Genomic DNA, 9,961 nt, shown 5'->3' on the forward strand with positions numbered 1-9,961 from the left:
GACGCCGCCTTTTCCACCGAACGCCCTTACAAACCCCGCTCCCTCCTTGCCTGCAGCGAGTCGTTTTCCTTTTGATCAGCAAATAAAATATAATTAGTCGGGGGGGGGGTGGGTTTTTTTGGTCTTTTTTGGTTTTTTTTTCCCCACTGTCAGCACAGAGACCGAGAGGGGGATTTCAATCTTTTTCATTTTTCTTTCCCCCCCCCCCCCCCAACCTTTTTCTTGTCTTTTCTCCGCTGGGTCCTGCGTCCGCCAGCGATGCTCCTCTGCGAACGGCGGAGGATTTTGCAGGATTTGGCCCTTCGGTGAGCGCCTGCGGCAGGATTCGGCCAGGCTGCAAAGCGCCGGCGGCTGGGGTTGCCTCCCTGGGGCTCGCTGCCTTCTGCTTGGCTTCTCTGGTGTCTAATACGAGGTTGTGCTCCGGCCCTCCGCAGTATCTCCCCTTTTCCCAGCTGCCTCGTTTGGGCTAATTTAGAATTTTTCTCCCTGCTATTCACATAGAATTGGCCAAATTCGCTTTGATTTTGACGAGGGATGAGCTACCTGCAAGAACGCTTGCTCAAAGTATTAAGAAATGCTCTGAACTAAGAGCTGGGAGGGGGGGAGAGGGGAACTAGGAGCACCCCAGGGTGCTGGGTGCCACGGGGATGCTGTGGGTACCGACGGTCGCGGGATGCCGGCGGCATCCCCGCTGCGAGCAGGGACACGCAGGGCTGCGGATGCACGGACACAACGCTCCCCCTGTCGAAGACGGGCTGGAAAACCGGGATCCATCGGCGCTGCCGCAGAGCCAGGGCTGCCTTTTCCAGCCGGGAGAAAACGGGGCTGGGAAGGAGGGGGAGGAGGGGGGGTTTCACCCCTAAAACCTCATCGCCTCCATCGTGATGTGCTGGATCGGGCCCCCCCAAAGCCCTTTGCAAGCTGAGGGAAGGAAAAAGCTGAATTGCAAAAGTGCTGCTCAACCCCGGGGGCTTCGGCACGGCGTTTCCGCACCCCCAAATTTTCAGCGTTTCCACTCTGCCCCGTCTCACGGATATTTTCCCCCAAAGAAATAAAGCTTTGGGGGGAGGCTTGACCCCGGGGAAGCGGCTTCAGCCCGGGGAAAAGCGGCTGAGGGGGGATGCCGGGCTGGAAAAAGGGGATTAATTCAGCTGACGGCCCCTTTTGGGGTGCCTGGAGGGATGCAGGGCTGTTTCTCCACTGATTTGGGGTCCCCACCTCCCTATTCATGCAGCCCCACAGGTTGCATTTCATGAATTACTTAAATTTAATTAATTAATTAAATATTTTCCCCTCGATACAACCATTTCATTGCTTTTTTGCCCCAAGCAAGCCACCCTGGGGAAAACGGGGACGTCCCTCTGCCACTGCCACCACGTGCGGCCACCGTCCCCTTCCCCAGCCACCGCCACCGGGGTCCCCAAGGGGAAGGACCCTCCCAGGGGTGACATTTTTCAGCCGCTTTATCTCAAATAAGAAGCTTCTATGTCCGGGAAATCCATATTTGCCACCGTGCCATTGCCGCGCCGGCGAGGAGCATCTCATTTCCTACTTGAATTTATTTACCTGCAGCTCCCCGGCCTGATTAAAGAGCCCTGGGCTAACGGCTCCTTTCTCCCCGCGCAGCTATTTATAGACGAGGATATTTATAAACAAGCCAGAAACGCTCCGAACGGATCGAATAAGCCATAAAAATAAGGAGATTTGCAAGGTGGACGCGGCAAAGCGGGGGGGAAAAACCCACCGAGGTCTGCGGGGCATCGGGAGATGCTCCTTTTCCCTGGGGATTTGGCTTTTCAGGTTGGAAAATGATGGTTTTCCACCCAAAAATGCCCCCAAGGGTCTCAGCGGCTCTTGGTTATGGGCGTCCGGCTGTGTGGCTACTGAAAGCAGAGCGGTGGCCACCAAAACCGCCCCCGTTCTGCCACCTCCCAGTCCCCAAAAGGGCAAGTTTCACCCCAAAGGACGCCCCAGGATGCGGCAGCTGAGCCAACGGTTGGAGCCGCACGAAAAGGAGCACAAAACGCAAAATGGGGCAATTTTCAGGGATTTTGGATCATTCCTGACCAGGGCGATGGGAAAGAGCCGGTTTCTCCGTCCATCCCATCACGTACACGTGTCCAAGGTTGGCGCCGGACTGGGTGGATGGGGATGGGTTTGTACTTCGAGTAAACCCCCTGCGATTAAATCAGGTGCACAAAATCCCCCAAATCTCCATAAAATGGGGCAAAAACCATAGAAATAGGGGAAAAAATTACCCCGGGGGAGCATCGCAGGGAGCCCGGAGCCAAGCAACCGCTGGCAGCGAAGATCAGCAAGAGCCGTAGGAGGGTTACAGACCAGGGGAAAAAAAAAAAACCTCTTTTTTTTTTTTTTCCCCATTTCTTTTTAATTTTATTAACATTATTTTTTTTCCAAAGCGGCGGATTTTCAAGCGGAACGCGGCCAACGGGGTTTTTCTCCGGGGGCAAATAAATAAAGCGAAATGAAACCTGCGGGAAGGAGCGTCGCCTGACCTTTTCAAAGACAATTAAAATCCTGACGGAAACGGCGTTTTAAGGAGAATAATCAAAGCTTTGCGTGAAAAAAAAAAAAAAAATCAGTTTTCTTTTTTCCCAAGGAGGTTTTTTTTTTTTTTTTTCTTTTGCCGGCTGAAATGATGCAGCGAGCGGTGCTGGTTTATGGGGAAATAAGTGGGTTTTTGGGTGCGTTTGCACCTGCTGATGGTAATTGGGCGCAGTGCGGGGGTCGAAAATTTCCCCAGTGTTTTTTGGAGGCGATAACGGGGTTTGAGGGGGGGGATTTCTGCCCAGTGGCTTTTTATTCCCCCTCCTTCCCCATCCCTGCAGCCTTGCTCAGGTTTATAGAGCATCTCTGCGGTGCTCATTACCGCCGTATCTGTTCTTTCGGACTATTTTAACTTTTTTTTTTTATTTTATTATTTGATTTTACGACTCTTTTTTTTTTTTTTCCTTCTTCCCCCCCCCACCCCCCAGGTAATACCAAAAAAAAAAAAAAAAAAGCACATCCCGCAGCCCCTTTGCCTGGAGGGATCCGATATAAAATACAGAACAATTTGTCAGTTACAACAGGAAATAAAAATGATATATTAGAGGGACAGAGCCAACCTCCACCCCGCTCCCATCGGCAAAAGGTTTCACCTCCTCTTGTCGTGAGGAGCAGAAATGCCGGCTAAAAAGAAAAAAAAAAAAAAAGCTGAAGAAAATACGCTTTTGGGTGAATATTTGGGATTTTTGGGGGGGATTTTCCAGGTTGGGGAATGTAAAGCCATTTGCAATGGGGATATTTAAGCATGGAAAAATAACTCAAAAAGCAGCAGCCGGACCCTGAGAGGCTTCAAAAGGCTCTGGGGCAAAATCTAGGACCCAAAAATATCTTATAATTCTCTTTCTATCAATAGAAAATGTAGATTTTGGGGCTGAAAATACACCGTAGGGGTCAAGGCTGCTGTCACCGGACCTGGACCCATGGCCAAATTTTCTGAAATTTTCCACCTTGAGGCTGAAAATGGCCAAATTTGGGGTTTATTCACCAAAAATGAGTCTTCTCTCTTGGAAGCGGTGCTTCCAACATAAACACCCATGCCGAAAAATGAGGCGGAGGGAAAAAATGGTTGAAAAATGATGGAAAAAAATGTTATTTCGCTGTCGTCCTCCTGGGTTTTTTGATCCTGGCGTCTTCCCTGGGAGCGTCGCTGCGGGAGATGTGGGAAGGGAGTTGGTGCAAGGAAATAAGCTTGGGGTTTTTGGGGAGAAAATGGAGTATCCCGTCTCGGAAGAGGGGGGATCTGCCCGGGAAGTCCCGCTCCCAGGGGATGGAGCCAGGCATCCTGCCCAAAATCCATCTTGCCTCATCCAGGCCTTGCCCGTGCCTGGGGAGCACCCATGGGAGATGGTGGGTTGAGGGGGGGGGGAAAGAAGCCTCCGAGGAGCTGCTGCCTCCTGGTTTGGGCAAAATGTGATGAAATCCGAAGCCTCGGGAGGAATCGGGGTCTCTCACCCATCCCACGGCCGGGATGTGGGGGCCGCTCCACGGGCATTTTGGCCAAGCAACCATTCAGAAGCTCTCCTCTGCTGTATTTTGGGGTGTTTTTAACCCAAATTGATCCTATCGGACATTTGGTCTGGGAAAGACATGAATTGGGGGAGGGGGGTGGAGGCGGCAGGCGCCCCTCACCGTGGCGTCTGGGCTGCCTCCCCCCAACATCCCAAGGCGAAACCCCGATCCCGGTGCTTCGCATCCCCGTATCCCTGTTGTCCTCATCCCTGTTTTCCCGGGTGAAGTTGTAGGGAAAAGGAAAACCGCTGTGGGAAGATGAAAAAAAGGTTAAAACCCGGCATTTTGGGAGCGCGGGGCGGACAAAGGACGGCGGCGCCCGCGCGGAACAAAGCCCTGGGGGGGGGTCGATGCCTCCCGGGGAGCCGCCGTTCGTAAATCACGGCCGTGCCGCTGCATCTCCCGATCCCCGGGGCTGGAAGCGCAGGGGACATCTGGGGACATCCCAGCTGGGTGCCACCCCCTGCAAAGCACCCGCGGTCCCTGGGGTGGGGGGGGGTCTGTGGCATCACCCACTCCCTGGGTGGGGTTTGGTCCCTGTCCTGGCATCGCTGGGGGATGGAGGGATTAATCCAGGTCCGTGTGTCCAGGTCTGGGTGTGTCTGTCCCACCCCCCCCGGTCCCCGCCCCGGCTGGTTCAGCTCACTGAACCTGCAGGAAACTGGTTGGAAACTGGGATGGGACAAATCCACTGGGATAAGGATGGGGCGACTGGGAAGCTCAACCCTGCTGATAAGGATGGGGGACTGGGAGGCTCAGCCCCACTGGGATAAGGAGGGGGGACTGGGAGGCTCAGCCCCACTGGGATAAGGATGGGGGGACTGGGAGGCTCAGCCCCACTGGGATAAGGAGGGGGGACTGGGAGGCTCAGCCCCACTGGGATAAGGAGGGGGGACTGGGAGGCTCAGCCCCACTGGGGTAAGGAGGGGGGGACTGGGAGGCTCAGCCCCACTGGGGTAAGGAGGGGGGACTGGGAGGCTCAGCCCCACTGGGGTAAGGAGGGGGGACTGGGAGGCTCAGCCCCACTGGGGTAAGGAGGGGGGGACTGGGAGGCTCAGCCCCACTGGGATAAGGAGGGGGGACTGGGAGGCTCAGCCCCACCAGTCTGGGGCACCCTCAGGGCCATAATCTGGATTTTGCAACCCAAAGGGGGAAATCGCCCTCGGGGCCGGTGGATCCTGGTGGGGGGCCCGTGGGGGCACCCCCGGTGCTGGCCTGGGGCGTACAGGGAGGGGAAAGCACAAACTGGAGGGACGGAGAGGGAGGGAGGGAGGGCAGAGGGAGAGGGGAGGGAGGGCAGAGGGAGAGGGGAGGGATGGATGGAAAGGACAGACAGAGCGTGAGGACAGAGAGGAAGGATAGGGGGTAGGAAGGACAGAGGGATGGAGAGGAAGGACAGAGGGATGGAGAGGAAGGACAGAGGGATGGGGAGGAAGGATAGACGGAAAAGACGGATAAATGGATGGAAAGGACAGACAGACGGCTGGGTAGGCTGGAGGATGGATGGAGGGAAGGGACAGGTAGACGGATGGAAAGGGTAGAGAGACAGAAAGGATGAATAGGTGGGTAGAAAGGATAGAGAGAGAGGAAGGATGGATGGATGGGTAGGAAGGACAGACGGATAGAAAGGACAGACAGACGGATAGAAAGGACAGACGTGGGTAGGAAGGATAGGTAGGAGGGATAGGAAGGCTGTGTGGGTAAGACAGATGGAGAGAAAGGAGAGAAAGAAGAGAAAGGAGATGAAGGCAGACGGGTAGATAGGCAGGTGGAGGATATGTAGGTAGGAAGGACAGATGGGCTAGGAAGGACAGACGGCCAGAAGGATTTCTCTCTCCTCGGGCACCTCCTTGTGCATCTCCATCCTCCCCGGCACCCGTCTCCTTCACCTTGGCCTCGACTGCTCCCACACCAGCCCGGCCACAGCGCCTGGACCCCTCACACCTCTTTGCTGTCCCCATCCCTGTCCCCATCCCTGTCCCCATCCCTGTCCCCATCCCTGTCCTCCTCACCGGGGACGGCACTAAATAACAGCGGGGCCGCGCCGCTCTCCCACCTCCCGCATAATCACCCGGCAGCTACGCTCCTGCCTTCGCCTTTTTGATTTTCTGCTTGAATTTCAAAGGCGCCGCGCGCCCGCCTGCATACAAATGACAGCCTTTACCCCCAAATGGAGAAATGTAGATTTTTTTTTTTTTGGCCGTTGCCATGGAAACCTTCCCTCGGCTGCTCTTCAACTTTCCAAGCATCCCTGGCCAACGTGGCGGCCGTTCAGCTGGAAAGTGGTCCCCGTGGTACCCCGCAAGGACTCACGGGGACGGGCAAGGACGTGCCAAGCGCTGGGTGACAGATAGGGACCCAAGGGCAGCCCCGGACCCCTGGGTCCCTGACACAACCGTGACCTTGGGTGTCCCCCACCCCGAGGATGAGAAACGGGGTTCAGGGTGGAGCGGATCCCCGCAGCATTCCCAGGGGATAAACCCCTCCAGGCAGCTTTCCCGCAGGGAAGGATGAGACAGCGGCGTGGGCACCGCTCCCTATTTTGCCCGTTTTCTCCCCAAAATGGGTGTCCCCAGCCATTTTGCAGCGCTGTTCATGTCAGCTTTACGACCTGCTTCTATTACCCAAAGTCCTGATGTTCGGCATCATAAAAGTGGCCGCGGAGCCGGTGGTACCAGGGGAGCTCTGGTTTTATCGGGTTTGGGGTTCAGGCGGCACCACGGTCTCGTGGCCGTGATGTTATTGGGGTTTGGGGGAGCCATTTCCAGCCCCAAAATGCAGCTCCCGACTCCGAGGCAGCTTCATCCCCACTAACCCTGAATTTCCCCTTCGGGTGGGAAAACAGGGAGAGATGGAGGGAGCTGGGCGTCCTCCCCTGGGTTTGCACATGGGGAAACTGAGGCAGGGGAGGGAGGGAGGTGCTGGAGGGGGCCGTGTTGCCGCAGGTCTCCCCAGGGCAGAGCTGGTGGCCGAATTTGTCCCCCTTCCCAGTGCAGGGCTGTCCCCCCTTTTCGCCTCCCGCAGCCGCCCTGCCTCCGCCTGCCCCAGCGTTGATTTAATGGGCTGTAATGGGAATAAAAATGAAGCCGTTTTAATGGGTTTCCTTCTCTTTTAAATATTCATTTTCCAGCAGCTTTGGCGGCTCTTTTCCCCTCCTTTTGTCGCCGGGGCTGGTGGAACGAATCCCATTTCCCAGCTCGCGTTGAACACAGGCAGCTTTCAGAGGCAGCGCCGGGGTGGCCACGGGACCCAGGAACTCACCGCTCCCCCAAAACGCTGCCATGGGGGGGGGGGGGGGCAAAGCCTCTGCCCTGGTTTTGGGGTAACCCAATACGGAGGCAGGGCTGGGGGTGACGGCAAGGGGGGGTGCAGTGTGTGACCCAGCCAGCCCCGCTGCAACCCCCTGACCCAAAACTCAGCTTTTTTCCCCCCTTAATAATTTTTGCCCTTTTTTGGCTTTTCTCAAGCAAATTTGGGAGGGAAGAAAAAAATGCGGAGTTCACCCATTTGGCCAAATTTGGGGGGAATTAGGCAAAAAGCCGGTGTGACCCCGTGGGGAACAGCCCAGCGAGCACAACCTTTATTAGACATCAGAGAATCCACCGCAGCCGGGAACTGGAGGGGTTGCGCTGTGCCTGGGGTCACTGGGGTTTTTCTTGGGGGGGGGTGTGGGATGTTGGGGAGCTTGGCAGAGCCCTCGGCCTCCCGTGGACCCCCTCCTCCCCCCGCCACGGGTGGGTGGCAGGGCCTGGGGTGGTCCCAGGGGTGGGGGGCGGCCGCCTCGCTGCGCTCCTGGACGAGCCCGGAGGGTGGAGCAATTGTCCCGAAAATGGGAATTGCCGGATCCTTTCCCCCCCCTCCCCATTTCAGGGGACTGACTCCAGCCCAGGAGACCCGGCTGAGGGGCCTGGCGGCACCCGAAATGTCGGCTCTGCCCTGCGCTGGGTCCTTGGGTGCCACCTGAGCACCCCTGGGTGCCCCGGGGCTACCCCCCCCCAGTCCCTGTGGTGCCCCTGTCCCACATCGCTTCCCCTGAGCACCCCTGGGTGCTCTGGTCCCCCCTGAGCCCCCCATCCTGCATCGCTTCCCCCGAGCACCCCTGGGTGCTCCGGGTCCCATCCTGCATCGCTTCCCTGTGGGGCACCCATGGGTGCCTGTGTCCCATCCCGTGACACAGCCCCATCCCAAGACCTGCTGCGCTGGCCTGTGGTTCTCCTTCCCATCCTGGAATCCTGCATCCCACTGCACCCCACGGGGGCCCGTCCCACCCTATCTCACCCCGTCCCATCCCCTGGCTCTCCATACATCCCATCCCACCACCAATTTTCCCACCCTGTGACCCACCACCCCATCCCATTGCTCCCCACCCATCCCACGACCAACCACTCCATCCCATGACCCACCGCCCCATCCCATGTCCCACCACCCCATCTTATGACCCACCACATGACCCACCACCCCATCCCATGACCCACCACCCCATCCCATGACCCACCACCCCATCCCATGTCCCACCACCCCATCCCATGACCCACTACCCCATCCCATGTCCCACCGCCCCATCCCATGTCCCACCACCCCATCCCATGACCCACTACCCCATCCCATGTCCCACCACCCCATCCCATGACCCACTACCCCATCCCATGTCCCACCGCCCCATCCCATGTCCCACCACCCCATCCCATGACCCACTACCCCATCCCATGTCCCACCGCCCCATCCCATGTCCCACCACCCCATCCCGTTGCTCCCCACCCATCCCACAACCCACCGCCCATCCCTGGGCTCATCAACTCCATCTTCTCTCCACCCTCATCACGCTGCCAGGGATGGGGGCTCCAGGGGGGGACAACGGGGGAAAAAAATATCCCAGTTTAGAAGGAAACCCTTAAGGAAAAGGGGAAAAGACGAAGACCTCGCGGGCGGGGCGCTGCCCGTCCTTGCAGCGATGCTCGTTTCAAGATGCTCGTTTCAAGACCTTCGTTAGGAGAACAAAGGAACGGCAGAAAATATTGGGAGAAAAGACGCCGGATTGATTCGCCCCCCCCCGCCAAGTCTTTTGTCGCAGGTTCACGGTGCGGGGCGGGGGGGAGCTTTGTGCCTATAAATCACTGCTCCTCACTCGGCTGCTGTAATTGGGGCCTCTAACGAAGATCTCCCCCCCACGCCAGCACCCCGACACCCGGCCGTGGGCACCCGATGACACCCAAAACCAGGTCTGGTCCATGGTAGGGGGGGGATATTTATAAGGAGCTGGATTCTGCGGGGGCAGTTTTGGGGCTCTGTGGGGTTCCCAGCTGCGTGGGAGAAAAAAACAGGGGTGTGTGTGTCACGATATGGCTAAGGGAAGGACCCGACTCGTCCCCAAACGGCTCTGCCCGGAGCGGACGACCCTCCCCAGCTCTTCCGCCCCCTCCCCTCCCTCGCTCCTGGCTTTTTTTTTTTTTTTCCCCATCTTTTTTTATGTTCTCCCGCTCGGCGCTGCGGGGATGGTATTTTCCGTAGCGTGGTGGTGCAGTGCAGAGCAGCGGGGGAAGAAAGAGCCGAGGCCTCGCCCCCCCCCGCAAAGCAGCACTGGCAAAGGGACCCCCCCAAAACCCCCTTCCCCCCCCCCCAAAAAAAAAAATAAGGGGAGCAGAGCTCTGCTGGGCTGCGGTTGGGGAAAAAAATACCGGTTTGGGGGCCCCCCCGCGCACCCCCGCAGCGGGCGAGGAGGAGAAGGGGTCGTAAATTGTAAGGGCAGGCGGGGTTGCACCACCCTGTGCGTGCACACGCATGTGCATGTGCGCACACACCCGACCTGGGCGTGCGTCCGCACCTCTACACACGTGCACACACGTCAGTCCATGCAGACGTCAGTCCATGCACACACAGGTGCCTG

The sequence above is a fragment of the Calonectris borealis genome, chromosome 30, assembly GCF_964195595.1.
Source record: "Calonectris borealis chromosome 30, bCalBor7.hap1.2, whole genome shotgun sequence".
Taxonomy (NCBI): Eukaryota; Metazoa; Chordata; class Aves; order Procellariiformes; family Procellariidae; genus Calonectris; species Calonectris borealis.